Consider the following 26,367-nt stretch of genomic DNA (forward strand, 5'->3'; position numbering starts at 1 on the left):
CAACAGGAAGATCTGAGCTTTCTTTATTTCTATCTAAATGACCTTTAGAAGTGTAGTTGCCTGGGAGTGAAAGTTGTTCAATGGTGGCATTTCAGCAGGAGTTCCCAGAATATTGAAGCTCTCCTCTTTGCAGCAACTTAGGTCTAAGTCCTGCCGACGGCAGAGGGATAGACGAATTGACCTTTCCAGGTCCCCTGCTCGCCACCAGCCTCCGGACCGGCGCCACCCGCTCCTGGCGAGACCGGGAGCGGTAGACGCGGAGCGGAGGCCCTCCCGCAGGAGGGGCGCGGGCGTGGAGGGCGTGGGCAGGGGGCGGGGCGAGCCCCGCAGACTGGGTGCTCCGGGGAGCTGTCAGTGTCAGGCTCTGGGAGAGAGGAAGTGATAGCTCCCAGAGGAGCGCGAGCGGAGCGGCCGGCGCAGCGTGAGACAGCACATCCTGCCCGCGCCGGCCCTGCCACCTTCGGGAGTCGCCTGCGCCAACGCTGCCGCCGCCCAGGAGCCGCCGCCGGCTCGGGGAGCCCAGTTCCGCCGCTGCCGAGCGCGTCCAGGTAAACTGGAGCGAGATGTCGCCGTTCCCCGGACCGCCGCCTCCGCACCTCTCCCCAGCCCTCCCCAACCCTCCCCACCCCGGTGTCGTCTGCGCTGGGAACCAGGCTGGAGCCGAGGCCCCTGCAGCCGCAGCCGGACCCTTGCCCTTGCTCCCTGCCCAGGCTCCTGCGTGCTCCGCTGAGCCCGAAGGCGGCCAAAGCCCCCCAGTGGCACTCCGCTCTCGGCAGAGCCGAGAGACTAGGGCAGAGAAGGAAGGGTCGTGGTGTCACCACCTGGTCGCCCACCTTGTGGGCTGGGAGGGGCGTCCCATTGCGCGCCGCCTCAGTCTTCCCGGGGGATCAGAGGGCGAGCTGCGTTGAAATCTGCACCCCTCTGGGCCACCGGCTGACTGCCCCTGGAGGAAGGGGGAAGCTGCAGAGGGAGGGGAAAGGATGCTGTTTGATTACATTTGGAGCTGTCTGCAAAGCTCTTGGATGCTGTCACTACCCTCCAAGTCGGAGGGAGCGAATTCACTTCCAGCAGGGCATTGATTAAACACTTCAAAGCGAGAAGACGCTAGTTTCTCTCTGCTGCGGAAAAAGTGTGGGGAGGGATGTTGTTTTGGTAAACACCTTCCCGGCCGCCTGGCTCTCCTTCCCCTGCTCCCACTCGGAATCGCTCTGGCCTTATAAATCCGTGCGTCGTCATCATAAGGGCAGTGATCCTGGCAGCGCTGATGGGAACTGAGTGTGCGGGAGTCTCATGACTTGTACCTTGGCTAATAAGATTAAACAGAAGCCCAGGATCAGGACAGGAAATTACATAGGAGATCAGAGACTCAACAACATGCAGAAGATGGAATATATTCGCTATTCTGGCCTCTACTAATCCTAGGTAAGGGGCAGGAACAAGTAGCCAGCCATTTTCTTGCTTGGAATGCCTTTCAAATGGGCATTGTAGACTTACTGTAGTTCAGAGTCGTGAAAAATTGCTTCCAAACATTCCAGATTAGCAAAAAGAACAGCTAACAGTAAGGCATAGGCAACTGCAGGTGACAACCCAATGCCTGATATTAACACAGATACGAGTAACAGTGTGTGTACATACTTTAATTGTGGAAATTAGAGAGATATACATTGATCAGTGTTAGTAAATTTGAAAAGAGCATATTCAGTGCAATTTGCAAGCTGAGGGTACTGGTGAGAATGTAATACTGCCTCTAATTATTTACAATGCCAAGTTTGTTCAAAAAGGTTTGGTGTGGAAAAAGGGGTCCAAACTCAGCTCTTTTGATCATATTTCTCAATAAAATAAAATCTGAGGCACCTGCCACTAAGTCACCAGATGTTGTCTTCATAGGAACCAACTCTTGAATATTTGTTTAGGTCTGAGGATCCAGTGCTCCAAGACCCATTCCTCTTAAAACTTCTAGCACTGTCCTTGGGAAGTTTTTAGAATACAGTTGGGGGTCGAATGCAGGATTTTCCAGCCTGTCAAGCTCTTAGCCCTGTTTCTGGCCCACAGCATCTCAGCATTTTACTTTTTCTTCCTTGTCTCAGGCCTCAGATACAAATGCACTTGCTTCCTTCCTCTTTGGACCTCTGAGATGCTGCAGACCTCTGAGATGCTCTGCACAATCCCCTGGAGGAGGAGGGAGTGTCTTGCAGCCATTCCCCACCCCCCAGCCTTTCCTCCCTCTTTGCTACTGAAAACATGCATGGTTGTTTTACTGGTAAAGCTTTAGATAAAATCACCAGTAGGGATATGGGCAGAGAAAATAAACTCGACCCGCAGAAGGGGATCCATGGTCTTCAGTTTCTGACTAACTTCAAAGAGAGTAAGAGGAAGTCACTTGGCATTTCAGTAACCATGTTTTATATCTCAGAGAAGGCTCTAGGATCTTTCTTCCCAATCCCTCTGCTTGCAAAAAACACTCCTTCCCGAGTCTACGTTTAATAAATGAGCCTTGCCTTTGATGACAGTGCTGAGTCAAGGATCCAGCCTGGGTGCTGCTCTGTCCATACTCAAAACAGCGATGTAGACCAGTCTTGTAAAATGCATGCCAAATCTGAAATCTAGGTACCCCTCTTAGTACGACAGTGTGCACAGGCTTCACCCTGTTACCATTTTCTCCAGTTTCTTTGTTGTTTAATGTAGCATCAAATATAAAGGTCACATGCATCTGTTTCAAAATCTGTTTCAAACAAATATATTCCTCATTACTTTATTCTCCCTGCACTTTGTTCCACCAAATGAGACAAAGATTGATAACAATAGCTAAAATATATTGAGCATTTTACCAGGCATTGAATTTTAAAATACTTTCACAGGGGTTAACTTATTTAAACATTGCAAAAATCTTATGAGGCAGATATTGTTTGTAATCCTGTTTTACAGATGAGGAAACTAAGACACAGCTGTAAGCTGTCAAGTAACTTATGCTCGACTACTAAGTTGAGCAAAGCAGCATTTGAATCAAGGCCTGACTCCAGGCCAGGAGTTTTAACCTCTCTCTTCCGTACTATAAAACAGTTACAGTGGTTAAGTTTCATATATTGAATACCAAGGTCTTTTCTTATGTTATCTCATTTTAATTCTTATATTAATCCTATGAAGTAGACATTATTATCCATATTTTACAAATAATTAAATGAGTTAAATGGCATACTCAATGTCATTTAATAAATGGTAGAGGTAGGATTCAAATAAGGTCTCTCCAAAGACTCTAAAAATAGGACCCATCCATTTTGGCTATTGTGCTGTGTGAGAGGCAAAAAAGACAGTGTATATCTGTTTCTTTCAGGTTTGCTGTCCAATTTCAGGGTGATCCATTGTTATTTTCTTAAAGCCACAAGTATAGCCACACTTTTTGCCAGTTGATTGGTAACTGTGAATAATATATGCACACTCAAAGTAGACCCATGGCCCCTTAAAATAATATATGGCATTGTTTTTGTCTCCTTAATGAAAGTAGCTATTAAACTTTGTGGATCTCAAATGCTGTGTAAATAGTTGCTACCTTAATCAGGGATCTCTTTTACTAGAAACCTTTGTGGCTTCTACATTCCCTAGAGCATGTGAGAATATATATTCTCTTGGGAACTTTGCTGGGACTAGGAGCTTCTAGAGTTGACTTTTTTTGAGAATTAACTCAAGTTAATTCAACTCTCGTTTTTCTTCTTTGCAATGTATAAATCCTTGACCAGGTCCATGTAAAAGTTATTCCTCTTGGCTGGGCACAGTGGCTCACACCTGTAATCTCAGCACTTTGGGAAGCCGAGGCAGGCCAATCACTTGAGGTCAGGAGTTAGAGACCAGGCTGGAGGCTCATGCCTGTAATCCCAGCTACTTGGGAGGCTGAGGCAGGACAATCACTTGAACCCAGGAGGTGGAGGTTGCAGTGAGACAAGATTGCACCACTGTACTGCAGCCTGGGTGACAGAGCAAGACCCTGTCTTTAAAAAAAAAAAAAAAATTATTCCTCTTGACAGACACTTTTCATCAATATCCTGGACTTGTGTTCCTTGATTCCTCTCTGCGTGAGGCCTGGCCCCAGAATCTCAGAGTGAAGTTTCCATTGTAACATAGATACCACTGCCTAGGTGCTAATCCTCATGAGCTCACATATTCATAAAACATCCTTGATTCTTTGTTGGCGGAAACTTCTTAAACAAAAACCCATAGATACTGTAAAAGGGAGGCATATGAATGGTTTTCAGATGGTCATTGAACCCACTAAAATTGATGCAAATTTTCATGCATTTGTGCATAAATGTAGTTTTCTAGGGAAAAAGTGGGGATATTGCTAACTAAAAATACATGAAGAATCACTGGTTTACATATGCTGTTTAAAAAAGGGGAGAGGAGCAGAGGTCACTCTGCTGAAATGTATCGAAGACAAAGCCAAACTATCCTACCAGTGGCAGCCACAAAATAAAATGTTCTTGGCTATCAGGACATTTTTTGGCGTTTCACCAGGAGTCCAGGTGGCAGGTACAGCAAACATCAACTGACAGTGAGTCAGGCCTACAACTGAGTCAGGCCTCCAGGCGTGGCAGGCAGTCCTATCTCAGCTTGTCATTCATTGAGCACCTGCCCTGTGCACAGTCAGTGCTTTACAGATGTGTTAGTTCATTGAATCATCCCAGCATCCCTCTAAGGTGGACATTTTTCTCTTTCTTTGACAAACAAGGAGACAGTTGGAGGGATTAAGTCTCTTGGTCAAGGCCCCATGGAGCCAGATAGTGGAAGGGCTAGATTTGAAATGCAGGTCAGCCTGATTCCAAAGTCTGCTTCTTCTCTTCCTACCATAGCTCATTGTTTGTCTGCCTGTGTGGGATACCAAAAAAAGTATTGTTTAGTGTAGCTTTTTATTGTCGCAGGACTAAGAGTCCCTCAAGAAATATGTTCACGCACTGATAGGAAAAGCTTAAAAGTGTTATCAAAGGAACAACAACAAGTAATATGTCTCCCAACGTGGCAGAAGAAAAGCAAGCCCTGCTTTACTTAAGGTGAGTTGAAGCTCCACGTTTGCTTCCCCTGTCGCCAGGTGTCTTGCCGAGTACCAAATGCACAGCAGCCCCCACCTGAAAACTATCTTGCAGGGGTAAGTGCAAATCAAAACTTTAATCATTGCAAAGATGAATTTTCTTTAAGGCTGTTCTGTCCTCTCGGGCTTCCGTGATATAGCAGCTGTGTCATGATCCGGAACACTGACTCGCTCCTAAATCCTGGGAGGGCCGCTGCTTGCCAGATGACTTACGTGCTCTTTAGTTTTCAATTCATATCAGTCTTGAAATCCTCTTAAGCAGCTGTTCTTGCTTCCAAATTATTACTTACGCCCTAACAGTTTTCCACTTACCTATATTCTTGCTATGATCGAGAACAACCCACTGTTTCATTTTGGGGTACAGAACAGCTGATGCCATCAATGTGGCAAACACACAAAGCAGAAATTTCAGTCAGAGTTGAGGGCGTTCATAATAAAAATAATGAATCTCAAGCACTATAGAGGATGATTGTACTTGATCAACAGACGTGCCTGGTAACAGTTCCAGTGTGCTTTATTATGCTTTAACTCAGTGCTCTTCCAACATTTTTTTTTCTCTTTTATAATCCCTCAAGAATTTTAAAAAATTCTGCAGCTCCGTCATCTCCACACATTTTAGGTTACATCTAATGCTTTTCATCATAAATTTATAGAATCACAATTAATGTGATTTTCAGAATGTTGTAAACTTTGACAGTTAAAAATAAAACCGTGACATCGTTCTTTGAATCCAATTAAAATCTAAATACCAACTTCAATTTAAAATGTATGGGAAGAAGCTCTTTTCACAAAGGGATGTTTTTATATCTTGCAGTTAAGCACCACAGTAAGATTTGGGATTTCCTGGAGTTTTGTTTGTTTGTTTAGTTTATATTTGTCTTTAAAGTTAATATGGCAGAAGGCATTTTGTGAAAATGGAGATGGGAAAAGAGGCCCCGAATAATTCTACAACCATGGGCACATTCTCTGGTAGACAGTTTTAGGAAAGCATACAGGCAGAAGCTGCGGATCTGGAAATTAATGTCATTAACTTTTCCCTTGCCTGCAGGCTCTTTAGAAAGCCTCTGTGGAGGCCAGGGGTATGCAGATGCCAGTTTGAAGATTGAACGTTTATCTAGCACAGGTGCTGTGTGTTATGGGGTCAGTGTGGCACAGCTACTGGTAGTCAGGCCCATTGCCTTCTCTGTATGGGAGTCAAATTAGAGGTGAGTAGGGCCAGAAGGAGCTGCACAGAGGCTGGTCCCATTTTCTGCTCTCAAGTAGAGGTGACGGGATAGCTGTCTTTCATCTTCTATTTAATGATTTTCAGTACAAGATGGGCTCATTCCAGTGCTTTCTTTTCTTTTTAGTTTTATTTATTTATTTACAAACAGGGTCTTACTCTGTTGCTTAGGCTGGAGTGCAGTGGCATGATCATAACTCACTGCAACTCCAACTCCTGGGCTCAAGCGATTCTCCCAACTCATCCTTCCAAGTAACTGGGACTACAGGCATGTCCCACCACACCAGCTAGTTAATTTTTTTTTTTTTAATAGGGATGGAGTCTTGCTGTGTTGCCCAGGCTGGTCTTGAACTTGTGGCTTCCAGCAGTCCTCCCTCGGCCTTCTAAGTGTTGGGATTACAGGCATGAACCACTGCACCTGGCCCCAGTAAATTTTTAGATCAGTGGTTCTTAGCCAGGAGCAATTGTCTTCTCCAGGGGATATTTGGCAATGTCTGGAGACTTTTTTTATTATCTCAACTGGGGAGAAGGGCTGGCATCTAGTGGGTAGAGGTTGGGACGACTGCTGAACATGCCACAAAGCACAAGACAGCCTCCACAACAAAGAATTATCTGACCCAAAATGTCAATGATGCCGGGGTTATGAAACTCTGCTTTAGAAGTTCTAGTTTTCTCATCGAAATCTTCCCTGTTTAATAATTTAAGTCAATTTTTTTGGTCTTTACAAGATAGTAAAAAGCGCAACATCTAAGAGCATGTAAGAGGCAGCATAAAGTAATGAGACGAAGAGGTCAGACATCGCACTTACTGCCTGTGTGAGCCTCAGTTTCTTCATCTGTAAAATGGGGACAATGATGCCTGGCTTGCAGAGTTATTGTGAGGATCGCAGACAATGAGTGTACAGGTCCTAGCACATGGTACATGCTAAATACATGGATGATTCTTTTTATTATCAAACAACAATTATGTCACTCTCTAGTTTATCTGGGATGTGTGTGATCTTGCCTTCCTTTGAACCAAGGGTATGCTTTATTTTTTTAAAACAAAAAATTGTCTTGATTTAAATTTACTCATTGACATACGTCTTTCTCCTAGACTTTAGGCTCCTTCAGACATCAATGTGTCTTCCAGCAGAGAACTTTACACGTGGTGAATACTCAACAAGCTTTTGTTGACCTGAAATATTAGCCAGAATAAATCCTACTTAATATTCCTTTTCTTTTAAGACTGAGTTCTTTTTCCCCTTGGAGCATTTTAATGTGTTTAGTAAAAACATTCACTTCCCGAAATGTAGCACCCATTGTGTGTCTGTGCCCAAGATGAATGTGTGTTTGGTAATGCTTAGAATCCTGGAAGCCTTGCCTTCCTGAATCGGGATCATGCAGAGCATTTCTGCTGGGGGAAGGGGAGTCTTAAGGAGGACAATATTTCATTGAAGAAATGACAGGCAGCATGGTTTGAATCTGGTGTTTTCCTTTTTGAACCCCTTAGGCTAATCCTTTTGGTCTGGCTTTGGTCTGACACTGTCCAGTGAGCAGTCCAGTACATTGGCTTCTTTCTGGTAGAAGGGACATTTTGATTCCTTACCAGGTTTATATTTTATTCTAATGTCCAGAGTGAAGCCAAGTAATGAGTATATTTTCATTGAATAAATGAAATATTCATTCACTCGGATGAATAAATGATGACACAACATTATACATCCTTTGCCTACAATCACTTTCCCTTTTTTTTTTTTGAGACAGAGTCTCGCTCTGTCGCCCAGGCTGGAGTGCAGTGGTGTGATCTCGGCTCACTGTAAGCTCTGCCTCCTGGGTTCATGCCATTCTCCTGCCTCACCCTCCTGAGTAGCTGGGACTACAGGTGCCTGCCACCACACCCAGCTAATTTTTTGTATTTTTAGTAGAGACAGGGTTTCACCATGTTAGCCAGGTTGGTCTTGATCTCCTGACCTCGTGATCGGCCCACTTCTGTCTCCCAAAGTGCTGGGATTACAGGTGTAAGCCACCATGCCTGGCCTCACTTTCCCGTTTAGAATACATGCTAGATTGTCTACTCTGACCTGAAATAGTACACATTTCTTTGTCAAGATGAAGACTTCACTCATTGAAATGGAATGAAGTCCTCTCCTTCTGAATGCAGTTTTAGATACTATAGCACACCATGTGGAAGCCTCTACATGTTTATCAAGTTGTTGAATATTAAAAGGAGCCTGAGTGCAGGGGATGACCCTGAGACTCTGTCTCAGAACCAACTTGTGGAATGTCAGTTGGTGGGTTTGGATGACGGAAAGGGAAGCAGGCCCTGTGGGGAATGTGTGTTTTGACACAATGTCCCCTTTTAAAATGACGGTGCGTCTCCTGTTTCACCATCTGCCCGTTAGTATCAATATAGCAAGAGGTTGTGGTAATTGGTGTGTATTTTGTGGAAGAAAGAATAACAAAAGAAAAAAAAAAAAACCTTTCTCTGCCTGTTTCCTTGAAAAGTGTGACTTTGTTCACTTTCAGAAGGTATAGGTTACAGCTGATTCGGAAAGAGGATCCTCCCTCTTTGAATGCCTTCAGGCTTAGAGGAAAATGAGAATCTATTTGGGTAAGTTAAAAATGCCAAACTAAATCTCCCAATGCAAATACGGACCACCCAGGGACGTTGTAAAAGCCCAGATTTGGGGGTTTGAATATTTACACATTTTCTTGCCTCCTATTTTAAGCTTTTTAATATTTGTCAAATGCTGCTGAAAAGTAATTGGCATATCAAGCAAGGGTGAAATCCCATATCTTATGCCAGAGAATTTAAAGCCAGGGGAACTGTGCTCATTTCCCTTGAGAATCCCTTGTTTTTAAAATGAAGAAATGTGAGTTCAAAAAATTCTAAGACAGTAAATTAGAGACTTTAAAGTAGATAGAAAAGTTGATTACAAAACTATTGTTGAGGAGGAGGAAGATATACTCTCTTTGAGTGCTCCCTTTTCCTGGTATAGTCTGCCCTGACTGAGCCATTTTTCTTGGTAAATTGGGCGAAAGTTTATTTTTGACGGTGGGTCAGGGTACTGGAAACATCACCCTATAACATTGTCAACACCACCGCTACCTTCCCAAATGCCGGAAGGGCAGATCTGGGCAGCACATGGAAAAAGTGTTTTCTAAACTCCCTGGAGGAAAATACAGAAAGTTACTTTAACAACCAGGGCGCATGCTCTGGAGACTGTGTGGTTTTTAATGACATTTAGTACTTTCTTATTCTTTACACCCTCCTCGTGGGGCATACCACAGCACTTTAAGTTGGAGATTGTAAAGGAGGGGTGCTTGAAGATGTCAACGCTGTCAAGGAAGGTGAAAAGTAACAAGAATTCTGACTCATTGGAGTGGATTTGATCAGGCTAGACTGTGTCATGATGCAGTAACAAATAACTGCCAAACCTCAGTGGAGTAACACAGCAAAAAAATTTTCTTGGCCATGTTACATGTCCAGTGTGGGTCAACAAGGGGCTGTGTTCATCATGTTCACTCAGAGGCCCATGCTGCATGAGGCTTCATCTTGATATATGCTACTACAATCCCTGTGGTAGATTGCATACTGCATATTAAACCTCCTGGAAGTGACATATGACACCTCTACTCATGTTTCATTAGCCAAAATCAGTTGGGCGGCCATGCCTGACTACGATGGCGTCCTTAAGTGTAGTCCTACGGGAGGGGAACTGGAATTTTTGTAATAAACTCAAATAACTGTGGAAGGGAGGGACTTACATGAGGTCTGCCTATTCCTGCTAATAACTACAGTCTCTATGGGGCACCCCTAGGGACACTGATTGATATGTAACCACATATGTAGTGGTTTCAGCGGCCACCTCTACAAGTGAATTGGGAGAGTTTCCTGAGCCTTTTGTGGGACTGGCAACAGGGGTCACTCATTTGCTCAGCCACTGCATGCTCAAACCCTGTATGGGATGGGGAGCATGCAGACAGGCAGGTGCAGGAGCCAGGAAGAATGCTTTTGGGCCCCAGCCCCATGGTAGCATGGAGGGATGTGTTATAATTAATGCTGTTTTAGCAGTTAATGTCTGTGGATGGCTAAGTATTAAACCAGCTTGTGGAGAGTCAGGGTGACAGCCTTTTACACCGTGCCCTCTTGATACCTGCATCCTTGTCTGGCGTCCAGGAAGAATCAGACATGGACTTGAAGGACGGTGAACACAGTGGTTTTATTGAGTGGTGGAGGTTGCTCTCAGTGGGATGGATGGGCAGCTGGAAAGGGGATGGAGTGGGAAGATGATCTTACCCTGGAGTTCAGCCATCCTGTGGCCAATCACCTCTCTGACCTTCCCCAGCCGAACTCCTCTCGATGTTCAGGTGCCCCTTCTCTTCTCTCCTTCTCTGCCACTCCTTTCTGCTGCTCTGCCACTCTTCTGCTCATAGATCTTGGGGTTTGGGGTTTTTGTGGGTACAGGATGGGGGCGTGGCAGGCCAGAGTGATTTTAGAAAAGGCGACATTTGTACATGAAAACAGAAATGCCTGTTCCCATTTAGGGCCATGGGTTTCCAGGCTTGAGGGTGGAGCCTTTGCTGGGGAACCACCTTCTTCTACCCAGTATTTCCTTGCTTCCTGTCCGTATCACTAACACCTGAACGAATGCCCATTAAAATGTAAAATGCATTTGCATGATTTTAGCATCGTAAGGAATAACAGGTTCCCCAAAAACTGAGCTTACAAATATTGATCTTACTGATAATAAAGGAAATATATACGAGCTGAAAATTAGCTTCCTTCAGTAGTTGTTCAATTATAGTCAAGAATATTCATTTAGAACTTATGGAATGCGAGCCCTGAGTAAGACTGAGTGCTTGGTGGGCACATAAAAATGAAGAAAGTACAGATCGTAGGGGCCAATGTCTAATGGGGGAAAAATAGAATAATTTATTACCTACAATGTGGTTATATGTTATCACATATCAAATGATTATCACATATGTTAAAATGGGATAAATGCCTCAGAGATATAACAAAGTACAATGGGGATTCAAATAAGGGGAGTGATTAATAATTAAGTAAGTAATCTCTTCTTTCAATTTGCAGACTGACCAGACATCAGTGTTACCCAGACAAAAACATTTCAATTAATGTTTTACATTCATCCTCCTCTTTTGTTTTTGGACCTGATTTGATCACAGAAAAAATTAAAACAGTGATTATGATTAAGAGGTAGTATAAGAGCATGACCTCTGGAAATAAGATTCAAAGCTGAGTTTCACCATTTACGAGCTATGCAATCTTGACAAGTTACTTTGCTTGCGTGTACCTAATTTTCTTCATCTGTAAAATAGGATTCATAATAATAGCATCCACTTCCTAGTGTTGTGCTGTGATTTGAAAGAATAAATCCTACTTAATTTTCCGTTTCTTACAGGATTTAATTTTTTCCCCTTGGATCATTTCGATATGCTTAGTACAAACATTGACTTCCTGAAATGTACCACCTCTTGGGTGTCTGGGCCCCAAATGGATGTGGGCTTAGTAATTCCTGGGATTCTGGAAGGCTTGCCTTCCTGAATTTGGGTCGTGGGAGTGTTTCAGGGTCAGATGTTCAGTCAGTATTTTCCCTAGTCTGAGAGGCAACCATATAGTCTAGAGAGCTCTAGAGTGTCAATCTGGCTTCTATTCTGATAGATCTGGTAATTCAGGTCTATTGGAGGTACATTTCCTAGCTCCCCTATTCCCACCCCAGCACTTCAAAGTCATGTTAAATTAAATTAAAATTTAATGTGGTATAAATAAATTGTGACTGAATCATGGAGGCATTCTACTTGTTTGATTCCAGAACGTTAAAAGGTCCATGTGCTTGGGACCAGTGCCATAGAAAAGGATTGACGAGCTAGAGTCTGGGTACGATGGAGGGGAGCCTGTGAGGCTCATCTTGGTAGATGCTCACCTTCTCTCTCCTCTGTTTTTTCTTTGCCTCCCCCACCCACTCCTTGAATGCAAAGTGGGGGCAACTTGAGGTGACGCTGCAGAGCTTGTGGGCTGTAAGTGGGCGAAGGGGTGGGCGTGAAGACTGTCTTTGGCAAATAGCTTTGAGGACACTTATCTGCTGTAGCCCAAACTTCTTGTAAAAAACAGAGTTAATATCCATGTAATAGAGAACCCTTGATTGGTTCAAGCTGTTCAAAAAATGGACTGGGCTGTCTGTGAGGTAGTGAGTTCCCAATGCCTAGGGAAGTTCAAGCATGTCACTTCCTGTGAACATTGTCTGTGAACAGACTTATCAGTGAGAGGTCAGAGAAGCTCTGGTAATTTCTACATAATTTTCCTCAAAATTTAAGAATCTCTGATCCTTTGTAATGAGACAGAGCTTTGTATTATTCTTTCTTTTGGCCAGGTTCTGCCATTCACTTGGGGCCAGCATAAACAAGGGGGCAGGTGCCAAATTGGGAAAATGTAACAACTTTTGCCTATTTCCTTTCCATAGCACGGTTTAAATTGTAACATTCATTCATTTGTGCCTTCAACAAACATTGATAAATTCTTCCTGCCAGACAATGGGAGGGCTATAGTAACTTCAGGGAGTTTAACAACCAGTGACAACCATTAAAAACAAATAGGAGGTCTGGAGCAGTGGCTCATGCCTGTAATCCCAGGCTGAGGCGGGTAGATTGTTTGAGCTCAGGAGTTCGAGACTAGCCTGGACAACATGGTAAAACCCCGTCTCTATCAAAAAATACAAAAAATTAGCCAGGCGTGGTGATGTGCATCTGTGGTCCCAGCTACTCGGGAGGCTGAGGTGGGAGGATCACTTGAGTCTGGGAGGCAGAGGTTGCAGTGAGCCAAGATCGCACCACTGCACTCCAGCCTGGGCAACACAGTGAGACTGTATCACAAACAAACAAACAAACAAGCAAAAACCAAGAAATGTTGCTAACTTGATTCCAAATTGACCAAGCCACCATGCATTTGATGACTCATTCTTTCACCAAATCCTTTATTCATTCATTCACTCAGTAATCTCCTAATGTACTCTGATGGTTTTTTATAATCTGATCCTCCTTCCCCAAAACAGAGAGTAGACAAATATGTCATTTCAAAGTTATATTCCAGAAACCCCAATACCATATGCATATATATTGTATATAATTAACAAAATCTATGCCTTCATTGAAGCTTAATATATATATAAATATATGTATTGCAAATGCTAAGATATCTATTTTGGACACTTAATTTCTCACTCTTTCATTCTATACAGCAAAAGTGTGATATGAAAGAAAAGTGTTAATTCCAGTAGTTTGCCTTGATTAGCAGATTTAAATAGACCGAATTAGTTTAACATGGAAATTCTTGATATTTTTTCAAGACTCTTACGTGTTCTAAAAATAAATCACTTTCTTCTGAAGCAGGGCAGGACCAAAGGGCAGAAAAAAATAGTGCTGGGTCAGTTATGTCCTGAGAGTGTGGCACCAAACATTCCCCTTTCCAACTTGTTCCCCATTGCGCCCCTGCCACCTCACACCCATTTGACTATATGCTACCGTCCCATTGAACTGTGCTATTCCCCAAACATCGGCCACTTCCATAGGAAATGATCCCCAGTTCCCATCCTACTCACATGTCAATGTCTGGCTCTCAGTGCTCCTCCTTTAGGAAGCCCTCTTTGTGCTCCAGTTCTTGCAAGCACTCCTTAGTACGTTATACCTTTATCACACATGTATCCCATTTCCCCTGCAATGTTGTTAGTGTTTTCAGACCCTCCCATATTACATGCTTTTTGAGACAGACTCTATACTGATGATTTGTGTAAGTCCCACGGTACCCAGAACAGCACTGTATGCTTTGTAGGGGCTCAGTAAAAAGACTCATTATACTGAATTAACATAAAGATAAATTTAGCATCGTGGAGCCAACTACTTAGGCTTCCTGACTCTTGGCAAATTAAAAATTTTGGTTGACTAGTGTGCTTCTCCCTACTTTAGAAACATATGGAGGACCTTGCTCAGAAGCCCAAGGTAGTCTTCCCATTTCCTTCCATCAAGGTAAATCATCCCAGCGTTCTTCCCCTTGGCCCCACCACTCCATTCCTGCAAAGAGTCACTGCGCAGCAGGGACTGGAGCAGTAGGGAGAAATGTGCTCTGATCTGCTAAAGGAATTTGGGGTTATGTGACTATATATGGACATGTGTGTGGGTACATGCTCATGTGCTGAAAATAACCCGGTGACTCTCTTGAGCATCAACATTCTTACCTGTAGTCAGCTATCATGTTGCAGCTGATGAGGACCAGCAGTTAGCTATATAGATAGGCAGAATTAAGGTCTAAGTCTTAGTTTTGAGAGTCTAGATGTTAGATTGTTTTTAGATAGCCCACCTTCTCTAGCAACTTACTGATGGACAAACATACAACCCAATGTAAATACATGTTATATGTTAGGTCCCCAACATAAAATGCCAGCTTACTAACTTTGCCAAGAAAAACCTAACTTCCCACTGAATCAAATGCCCTTGTTTATAGGTCAGTGTTCTGAACTCTTCTGAGAACTTGAGTTTCTGGGCCCTTGGTTTGGGATAGGCATGGCTGGGACAGGACTAGTGTGAGGTTATTAAGGATAATCTTAAAGACTGAGTCTAGAGGTAACCTGGGCATTGAAAAATCAAGCAGGTGGTCCAATTATGTTACTACATTCAAAAGAGCTGGGAAGGGAGGCAGAATCTAGGTGTGGCAATAATATAGCAATTGAGGGCACCAAAAGAAAGCAAAAGGGTTGAGAGGGAAGGTGGGGAAATAGATCTAGGGGAATCCTAAAGCCAATGGAGCATTGACACTTTTTATAGAACATAAGGCTAGGAACAGGAAAAGGAGTTCACTCAGACACGTTTTTTGAAGCCAAATTTGTTCATTCAGCAAATATTGATTATCTACTCTGATCAGTCGCTATCCTTAGTATTGACAATACATCAGTGAACAATATGAACAAAATCTATGCCTTCATTGGAGCTTAACTTCTAAAAGGAGAGACAAACAACAAAAAATACTTAAACATTAAGTCTAACATAGGTAATGAAGAAAAACTTAAGGCAGCAGAAAAGATGGCAATGCAGGGACAGTGGGAGGGGAATAGTTTGCTATTTTAAATAGAATTGTCAAGTAAGACCTCAATGAGATGAAATTTGGACTAAGTATTGAAGAAGCAAGCCATTCAGATATGTAGGGGAAAATGCATAACAGGCAGAGGGAATAGGAGATGCCAAGACCCTGAGGTGGGCGTGTACCTGATGTGTTTGAGGAACAGTTAGTAGGCCGGCGTGTCTAGGGATGAGATCAGGAAAGTAATATGGTTGTGTTGTGTAGGGCCATGGAGGTCATTATAAGGAATTTGGCTTTTACTCTGAAATGGGAGCTATTGGAGAACTTTTTGCAGAGAAGTAACATGACTTGACTTGTGTTTTAATAAATTACTGTAGCAGCTGTGTGGAATGGGCTGCAAGGGAGGCCAAAGATAGAAATGAGGAGACCCATTAGGGGGCTCTTGCAGAAATATGGATGACAGACGATGGTGGTTTAGACAGGGTGGTAGCAGGGGAGGTGGTGAAAAGTGGACAGATCCTGGAAACGTTTGGAAGGAAGAGATAATTTGCTGATAGATTGGATGTGGAGTTCGATGGAAAGGGAAATCAGGAATGGCTCCAAGACTTTTGGCCTGAGTAGCTGGAAGCAGTTGCCTTTGATTGACGTGGAGAAGATCAAAAGCTGGATGCACATGAAGCCAGAGTCCAGGGAACAGTTGTCACAGCTAGTGCTTCACGGTGGCGTGCTGGCACCATTGAGGTGACTCTCCTACCAGACACACAGGAAGGGTGATGTGAGTTGGTCAGGGCGATGACAGTTGGTCAGGGCGCCTTTTCCCTGCACACACTGGGGAAAACCTGAAAACTTCATGCCCTTTTTGTATGGTTTAAGACTCTGTTCTCCTTCTATTGTAATAGGTTTTGCAGTTGATTACCACTAATTATGTGGTGGTGGAGAAATCAATTTTATGTCTCCACTCTGCTACTTCCGAAGTCTGTGATTGGGTGGGAAAGGTATAATTGCAGTACCATTCAATAAAGAATGTTCTGAAATATGGGGCAACCTGACAGGTAGAAAAGGAGATAGATGTATTCATGTAAATTACTACATACTTTGGATATTTTGTGACTCCTTAGCATGCATGGTCTTGAAAATTTAGATATAATTCTTCCTCCATTTTAATTCTTTCTTTCAGAATTGGTTTTCTTTAAAAGCTAATGTATACATGCCTGCATGCTATTTTCACTCATGGTGACAGATGGTTGAAACTGACTCTAGCTACATTTTTTAAAAAGTCTTGAATTTAAAAAAAATACACATGAGTATCAGAAGGGTTTAAGCCTTTTAGAGCTGGTTGAGAAATCTGCTCTGAATGCTGCTTCATACCACTGAGTTATCCATTCGTGTACAAAATGCTGTGTGCTGGGCCAGGGTAGGGAATTTGCAGCCAAGCTTTTCAGAAGGGTATTTGCTTTCTAAAAGGTATATAAAGGTTGTGCTGATGGGGCAAATAGCAAATATCCAAATCCTAGAGTGACATTCAGCATTTGTGTTGACATGGTCTGCAGGGAATATGTGATGGTCCTGCATTTCAGGCAGTATTGATTTTCTACTCTTATCTGCATATTAAGGTAGCTGGAAAAGTTGATTAGTCTTTCAAGAACACCCACTTTGATGTGTTTGTACTTTGGGGTATTGAGGGACTTATTTTACGTTTTTTCTCTTTAATTGTCTGGTAGATTTAAACAAATAGAGTGGAGTTTGCTTTGGTCATTCTGTGATAGAGCTTTCCTGCCAGTGCTCTGTGAATGGATCACAGGTTCCATGTATACCCAATATTAATTTCTTGGCAGCCCTCAGGGTAGTCAGAGCCTGGTAAGTCTCCTGTGGTAGTGAACACCTTTCTCTGTTCACCCTAACATACCTTGCAAATGTCATCATGCTCTGTGGGTGTCATAACATGCAAAATGTTGGCTGAGAAAGGATAAAGGTAGAGATAAATTTAGAATTAAAAAATTTTCAGTTTAAGAATTGATGTAGCTCAATATATTTCAAAAGTTTAACTGCAACTAACAATTATAAACAATATGTGTATGTAACAGTAAATGTATGTATATGTGTCCAAAACAAGTTTCTTACCATGTGCAGTACATTCTAATAATTATAATCTGTTACATCACAAAAATTGCTGCCTTTGACCACTGACTTGATTTTATAACTCACCGGTGGGTTGCAACCCATGTTTTAAAAGGCTGGTGTAGAGTGAATTACACACTAGGAATTAATTATCTGGTCTTGTGCTTGCTCACATCCTTCTATGTTTCCCTCCTGTGTACAGAGAAGTTCAGACCCCTTTAAAGCATGGCGTAGCCAACCTTTGGCTATAGGGTGACCAAGTTGGCTAGGTTTGCCTGGGACTTTCCTTGTTCTAGCACTGTACATCCTGTGTCTTGTGTGCCTCTGTATTTCTGTGCAAACTAAGATGGTTGGTCACTCAGTCTTTGGAATCTGGTCTCTGACTGCCTTCCCAGTCTCCACTCTGTTTTGTACTCAGTGTTCCATCCATATCCCATTACTTGTCCCACAAACTGGTCATTCTTCTTACCTCCCACCTTTGTCCATGCTTCCCCCTCTGCCTGGGATGCACCACTCAGCTGTGCCTTCCTCAGGTCTGGTCTTCCTCCATTCTGGTTTGTTGAATCACCTACTCTTTGGAAACCTTCTTTCACTGCTTTCTTGTGAGCAAGGTGGTAACCACAGACTACATTGGCTTATGGAATCTTTAGTAACTCCGTGTTTTCCTCAGCTGTCATATTCATTATCGTCTGTTGAACAGACATTAGAAGGAAAACTGCTGACATAAAGTGGGTGACTATGGCGAAGAAAGAATACAAGATAAGTAGAACAAATCAATAGAGATGATATGGCCAACAGAGTGGGGCAAGAGAAGATGCAAAAAGCATAACTACAGGCTTATGCAGTGGCTAAGTGGCTAAGAGCATGGTGTGCTGTGGAGACTTGAATCCTGGATCTTCACATGCCACAGTTGTTTGCTTTGGTTGTGAGGATAGAGTATAACCTTAGAAGCCTCTTCTCTGCATGTGCTTTTCCACTCATCATGACCCCAACAGGGATTGGTGGTCCTTAAAATTAGGTAGCCTTAATTACGAATTCATACATATTTTGTAGTGAATTTGAGAGAGAATTAAGTGATCTTAAGATGTGGAGATATTCTTTTTTTTTTTTTTTTTTGAGACGGAGTCTGGCTCCGTCGCCCAGGCTGGAGTGCAGTGGCTGGATCTCAGCTCACTGCAAGCTCCGCCTCCCGGGTTTGCGCCATTCTCCTGCCTCAGCCTCCCGAGTAGCTGGGACTACAGGCGCCCGCCACCTCGCCCGGCTAGTTTTTTGTAGTTTTAGTAGAGACGGGGTTTCACTGTGTTCACCAGGATGGTCTCGATCTCCTGACCTCGTGATCCACCCGTCTCGGCCTCCCAAAGTGCTGGGATTACAGGCTTGAGCCACCGCGCCCGGCCGATGTGGAGATATTCTTAATTTATAGTTTTAGAAGATTGGAATAAATTGATTTTTTGTGAGCATGTGTATTGCTGATTTATTTTGGGAAAATCTAATTTTACTTTATTATCTGAATTAAATAATATTTAAATTAATTATTGACATTAAAATTATTCCTTTCTTCATTGTGATTAATGTATCTTGATTGAAATTTCCTTTAACATGGTAGTTTAAATTTGTGCTCACGTAGGGGTTGCAAAAACAGCTGGGTGGCTTGAATTTGCCTGCATCCTCTATCGAGAGAGAGTGCCCACTTCAGGCAGGCCTACTGGCCTATGCTGTCTTGATTTAACTTTGTTGCACAGAGAATCTGGCTCCTTTATAATACAGCAGGCCCAAGAACTCAGAGTCAAAGCTAAAGCTAGTCATGTCTAAAGATTTGCTTGTTATCAGTTATTTTAAGGATCAGTCTGCCAGGTTACCTGAGAGTAGTTTATTTTTAGACATGTTCATTTATCATCTTAGCAACTCAGAGAAAACAGCTCCAAGTGCAATAGATGGCTCTGTTCTAAATCATAGATTATTTTTACATCACTGTTAAAGAGAAAGTCCAACCAGCAACATGATAATTTATCCTCAAGGAATTTGGGGCAATAAATTCAAGACTGCTGAATTTATTGGTTGAGATCAACAATAGAGACTGTCAATTATAAATTAATGGATTTTGCTACATAATCCTTTTAGAGTCAGAAAACAGAGATTAAAAATGTAAATCAGGCAGGAAAAATTATATCAATGGATATATAATGGTAGTGAGTTAGTAAAAGATAGTTGAATGGATGAGGCAATGTTAGGAGTATGTGTTTGTTGCACATTTGTACTAATGAGTGAGACAGTGACTCTCCCCCACCATCCCCTATGGGAATAAAGATTTGTTGCATAATGAGGAATAACTTCTCTGATTTTGGTCATTTAAAAGCATAGTATGCTGAGTTAACTTATTGATGATTGGAAAGTTCTCAAAATGTTAGTGAAAATATGGACAATATGGACATAATGTCTCTAATAGTTGTTTAGCAATTCAAGAGACATTTATTGAGCACTCAATGCTAGGCACTACAGATACAGAAGTAAATTAGTCATGGCCCCTGTCTAAAGAGCTTTAAGTCTAACAGGAGGAGAAAGATCACAGAGTATAGTCAGGCACTATGGTACATGTTCCAGCAGAACTACATGCAGGGTACTCTAACAGCAGCAGTGAGGGGTGCATGACCCAGGCTTGTGCTGGGGTTTAGACATGGTACCCCAAAATATGGTACCTTGGCATATTGAATATTTTAAGCTGAAGGAATTTGAGAAATGGCATGTGCAGGAAGGTCTCTCTGACCATCCCCTCCCCTTCTCTGAAGCAAGTCAAAGGACCCTCATGTGAGAGGAAGGGTGCATCCTTATCTCTGAAAACACAGGATACAGAGAGAAATCTGAACAAAGACACCAGGCTATGCTTCCCCCAGTTACTACTCTTAGATAATACTTTTTGGCCAGTCAATTTTTTCCTCACAACTCTTCATTCTTCATGAAGCCTACTACAAAAGCGTTCAAGTTTAACTGTTTCTTTGGGTCTTCATTTCCTTATGAAGCCTCCCATGCCATGTAAAACTTACATTAAATACATTTGTATGATTTTCTCCTTCTAATCTGTCTTTCATTACAGGAGTCTCAGCCAATGAACCTAAGATAAGTAGAAGGAAAAGGTATTTTTCCTTCTCTACACTGGATGCCCTAGGAAGGCTTTCTGGAGGGAATGTGATTGAGTTGAGACAGAAAGATGAATAGGGGACATCAGATTAAACATGGTGAGAAAAACATTTCTGGAACTTGCAAAGGTACAAAGGCAAAAAAATCTCTTGCTATGCACCAGTAAATTGTGAACTAGGGAGTGGAAGGATATATGGATGGAGAGGTGGAAAATAAGAGCATCTTATGTGCCCATGATAAGGAGTTGGACATATTTTGTAACAGTGTTTTAAACAGTGTTCTGTCACCCGAATCTGATGGTAGTGTACCCATCATCAGATTTGGGTGATAGAAAGCTCACCCTGATACTGCGTGGAGGATGTGTCATCAGGGAGCAAGGTTAGCAGAAGAAGATAAGTTGGGAGAGTACTGCAATTGTCAGAAGCAATGATGAAGACTGGCCTTGTGCAATGTGAAAGGACATGGGTCGGAGAGGGCAGGCTGGTAAATATTAGGTGGTCAAATTGGGAGTACTTGAAAATTGGTTGTGGGGTGTGGTGAGGTTGAGGATTTGGGGCTAACCAAGGAAAAGACAAGATGGCAGCATTGCAAAACAGCTTTATTGGGTGGTACTTGGACAGGACCGGATGAGAGGAAGTCTCTCGAAGCAGACCTTCCAAAGACAGCACCATGAGGCCGCCACCCAAAGTGGAAGAGGACAAGGGAACTCCCAGGGCAGAAGGGAATGGAAGATGGGGCCTGTGGGTCTAGGTGATGTTGCTTAGCTGCAAGGTGGGGAGTCTCTGGGTCAGAGAGTTCCAAAGAGCAACAGCAGTTTAGAATTATTTCTATAGCCACAGGATTTGTATTATCTATGGCTAGCAGATGTTGGTTGCACACAGAGCCTAAATGGCTAAAAATATGCCTATTTGAACTCTATTTTAAGCGATTGGATGTGTGAGAATTTGTGTTTTATGCCAGTGGGTTATGAGCTAATGGTCTCAGCCTGCTGTGAAGAAATAAACAGCATAGGGACCAATGTCCAGGGGCCATCTTGAACTGATTTATGTAACAGCCAATGTTTACTCAGTGCCTACTGTGTGCCCAATGTGATGCTGAAGAGCCACTATGTGAGTTCCAAAGGAAGCTGTGTGATGCTCTATGGAGGATCCACCCCTTTCCATGTGCTCCTTGGGAATGCTCCTTGAGATGGAGCAGCTCCTTTCTATTCAATGAATGTTTTAGAACATCTAGGTGCACAGACGCATAATTTCCTATTATATAAAGTGCAGTCATGGTAGCTTTCTTTGTTTGGCTTCTTTGCCTGATACTTGGCCTAAGTATATGATTTATCTTTCCTATCTGTTTTGACCTAAGGTTGTGTTTCCTGGGGATCCTGTTGCAAGGCCTCACTTCTTTCTTCATGTAGTTATCCTTGTGACAGTGCCCAGAGGGCTCCCATCTCCTGTCTTCTGATTCTGTTTTCCGGTTCCTCTTCTGCCCTAATTCCCAGTGACCCAATTCCAAACTACTGCTCTCTAGTTGTCCAAACCGTTCCATCTTTAGCTTTATACTCTTTCAAGGATTCTACTTGAGATTCTCATTTCCTAAGGACTCTTGATATCATCTGAGTGTTTCTTAAAGGAAGATACTCTAAGAAATGAATGGCTGATTCTCTTAATTGGGGAACAGTTCCCTTTCCAAAGAGAAGCATACTGAATCTCTAAATTGGTGGAATGCACCATAGGAGTCAGAAATTAAACAAAAATTTTCCAAACTTTTTGGCAAAGATGACAGTGGCTTTTGAGTCCTTTAAGATTTAAGAGCTCTCATCTCTACTCTGTTAACTAGATAAGAGGGCAGATACCCCATGGATTGATTTTTCTCTCCAGCATAATGGGCTTCTGTGCTGAGGGCTCGAGAGCCTCTCCTGTTTAATGTGCTGCAATTGCCAGTGCTCAAGTTGCAGTTAAAGTAGTACAATTTGGGTAGCTCAGAATCATAAAACAGCGAAGATAGGACTAGAGACAATATGTAGACACAACAATCTTAAATACATCTCACAAATTCAGCAAGAGTGATACTAAAGGCTTAATTTTAGAAAAATTTCTGAATTTCCTAGTCAAGAATTTACCCAATATGAATAAGATTGAGAGGAACCTGGAAAAATCAACATAATGTTTCAGCTGTGTGTATGGATTGATACAGGTTTTCCTCCAAAACAGTAGTTCTCTACAGACACAAATAGGTCCTTTCTATGTAAATGGAAACTCTTGCAGTGCTTGGGACTACCCAGTATTGGCTTTGATGAGGTGTATGGGAATTTCAGAGGCAAAGCTTTTCCTTCTGGTGTCAGCTCGCTCATGCAATTTACATGTGATGCCACCAGGTGGTGATACAGAGGGATAGCAAGATTGGACCAGAAAGACTGATCAACATCCATCATAACGGCTTTTTGTTTAAGAGCTTTCTTTGGATTAAAATTAATAAAATCTGGAATAAGTAAACACTGGAAGAAAAGCATTATTTAATGAAAGTGTCCAGGAATAATGAAGTCTGACATTTCCATTTTAACTCTTCCATTTCATGGTTGTAAATGTGTATGACTATATCTGCTTCCATATTTATGGGTAAAATGCTGGTACTGGATTATATAATCTTTGAAGTTCTTGTTTTGAAATGAGCATGTATAATTGTAATTATTAAAGCAGTCTATTAATGCTATTCACAATCGTAAAGACAGGGACTCAACCTAAATGCCCATTAATGGTAGACTGGATAAAGAAAATGTGGTACACGTATGTCATGGAATATGATGCAGCCATAAAAAAGAATGAGATCATGTCCTTTGCAGAAGCATGGATGGAGCTGGAGGCCATTATCATTAGCAAACTAAGGCAGGAACAGAAAACTAAATACCAGATGTTCTTACTTATAAGTGGGAGCTAAATGATGAGAAGGCATAGACACACAGACGGGAACAATACACACTGGGACCTGTTGAAGGATAGAGGGTGGGAGTAGGGAGAGGATCAAGAAAAATAACTAGTGGGAACTAGGCTTAATACCTGGGTGATACAATAATCCTTAAAACAAGCCCCCATGACACAAGTTTAACTATATAACAAACCTGCACATGTACCCCTGAACTTAAAAATTAAAGTTAAATTTTTAAAAGTAAAATGAATTGAAAATGCCTTTGTAAACAAAGATGATGGTTTGCAAACTCCTCAGTGATATGAAGAAGCCTACTAGGTATAATTGAAGTCTGTAAAAATCACCCTTTGTTTTCTTTTGTAAAATTAAATATAATTAAGACCAAAAAAAAAAAAAAAGCCTACAACAAAATTAGGACAAAGGATTAAAAAAATCACACAAACAGAAATCTACAGTTCATTAACAACTGTCTTAGTTCACTTTACAACCAGGCTAACGCCCATTTGTGTGTGTGTGTGTGTGTGTGTGTGTGTGTGTGTGTGTTTAGTGAGGGGAGAAGGAGAATGGGGAACGAAAACTGGCTTCTCAGTTGGTCTTCCTTACCTGTTACCTGGCTTAGGCAGGTGAGAAATCTTTCACACATTGTTCTATGGGGTCTCTCTCTCTCTTTCTTTCTTTCCTTCTTTCTTTCTTGACCGAGATTCACTCTTGTTGCGCAGGCTGGAGTGCAATGGTGCGATCTTGGCTCATTCCAACCTCTGCCTCTAGGGTTCAAGTGATTCTCCTGCCTCAGCCTTCCCAAGTAGCTGGGATTACAGGCACCTGCCACCACGCTCTGTGGGGCCTTTTCTTCAAGGCCTCGCTTTCCCCCTAACTCTGGTTTTCCTTATGCTGTATCTAGAGGCCTTACTTAGATCTCCCAGGTATTTTTGAATCATAGTTTGTGGAATTTTTGACTCTAACTTGAATTTTTAATGCTTAGTGATTTTGCTAGTCTTTCACTACTTCTTTCCCTGAAAAGAAAGAGCATAAACTCCCTCTATTTAGATTATTTATATACACACTTAGCAAAATTTTGTCAAGGAAATGTCTCTGTAAGCTTTAGAATCAACTCTATCTTAGCAGAATTAGGTTAAGTCACAGTTGACTTAACCTAAGTTGGGGAACCCCTAGTGGTTCCCCAGGGGTTGGGGAACCTGGGGTTCCCCAGAAACTTTCAGGATCTGTAAGGTCAAAGCTATTTTCATAATAACACTAAAATATTATCTGTCTTTTCTACTGTGTTGACATTTGCAGTGATGGTATAAAAGCAATCATGGGTAAAACTGCTGGTACTGTAATGCGATTTGAGGCAGTGGCACCAAACTGTACTAGTAGTGGCCCAAATTTCACTGCTACACGCACAGTTTTTAAAAAAAACCCAGTTTCACTTAAGAATGTCCTTCACAAAGCAGAAAAAAAATTAGTTACATTAAATGTCTACTCTTGGGTGTATGTTTTACTGTGTGACAAATGGGAACAAGCAAAGCCTTCTGCTACCAACTCAATAGTTGTCTTGAGGAAAAACATTTGTGCAATAATTTGAATTGTGAGTTAAACTAACAGCCTTAATAAAAAAAGAAACACTATTTTTTACTTGAACAACTGACAAACTAGGGTGATTCAGACTTCACTATTTGGTAGACATTTTCTCAAAAATCAATGGTGTGAGTTTGTCACTTCAAGAACATAACTGACAATATTTATTGCTAATGATAAAATTTGAGCTTTCAAACAAAAAGTAGAATTTTGGGCCACCCTGAGCTTGACAGTTTTATGTCACCTAAAGACTTCTAAAGAGCTTGGTGATGAAGTTACTAAATTTGATTTTCAGATATAATGTGTCAACATTTGGAAGGTCTGCCTGATTTATTATTTTCCAGTTACTTATAGTTTCCAAGTAACCTATTCTTGACATTATAAAATCATATATGAGTAAAAGATCGATTCAATGTTTAGGATAGACCAATGGATTTTAATGTAACAGAGTACAAAAAGTTCATTGATTGATATGGTTTCATATTCACATTGCCACTGACCTTTAAGAAACTGCTATTTGTTGACTTTTGGTGTAATAGTGAAGAATATCCACAATTACCTGAAGAGGCTGTTAAAATATTCCTCCTTTTTCAGATTACATATCTGTTTGAGGCCAGATTTTCTTCATATACTTCAACTAAAATAACATATCACAACAGATTGAATGCAGAAGTAGCTATAAGACAGCATTTGACTTCTATTAAACCAGATGTTAAAAAGATATGTGAAAATGTAAAAGCATTACACTCATCTTACTTTTTTTTCTTTTGTCTTGGAAATTGTAGTTTTTTTCACAAAACGTTAATAACATGTATGTTGTTACTTTAAAATAAATTATTAAATAAATACTTAAAGTTTTATCAGCTTTAATTTTTAACATGATTAATGTTAATAGATAACCTACATAAAAACATAAACCAAAGCTCTTTGAAGTTCTTGATAAATTTTAAGAGTATAACAGGGTACTGAAATAAAAATGTTTGAGAACTGCTCTTCTGTGGTGTTAGTAGAACAGTCCTGAGCATCATCCTACTATAAGATGGATTTTATTTAAAATTTTGTTTTCATAGTGTACTGATGGCTGTAAAAATGTAGGAAATAACCCTCCTTTCACCAGCCAACTCCCTCCTGAGATGTCTGTCACTCTTTTTTTTGACTGAGCTATAGCTGTAAAAATGGGCTCATGGTTGTCGTCTGTATCATCCCTTGGCCTCCCATTCAAGTGGAAGGAGGCAGCTGCATTTTATGA

The 26,367-nt window shown here is 41.7% G+C and overlaps 1 protein-coding gene across 5 annotated transcripts in view; it reads left to right on the forward strand.

The window, feature by feature from the left end:
* The first annotated feature begins 294 nt into the window (after nucleotides 1-294).
* The window catches only part of DYNC1I1 (dynein cytoplasmic 1 intermediate chain 1), a 318,520-nt gene continuing 292,447 nt past the window's right edge, over nucleotides 295-26,367 (forward strand). For all 5 annotated transcript variants that reach the window (XM_050782914.1, XM_050782917.1, XM_050782915.1 and 2 more), the window contains exon 1: nucleotides 295-548. The gene's annotated coding sequence lies outside the window, so the exon portion shown is untranslated. The remainder of the gene's footprint in view (nucleotides 549-26,367) is intronic.

Source organism: Macaca thibetana, chromosome 3 (assembly GCF_024542745.1).
Source record: "Macaca thibetana thibetana isolate TM-01 chromosome 3, ASM2454274v1, whole genome shotgun sequence".
In the NCBI taxonomy this organism is placed as follows: Eukaryota; Metazoa; Chordata; class Mammalia; order Primates; family Cercopithecidae; genus Macaca; species Macaca thibetana.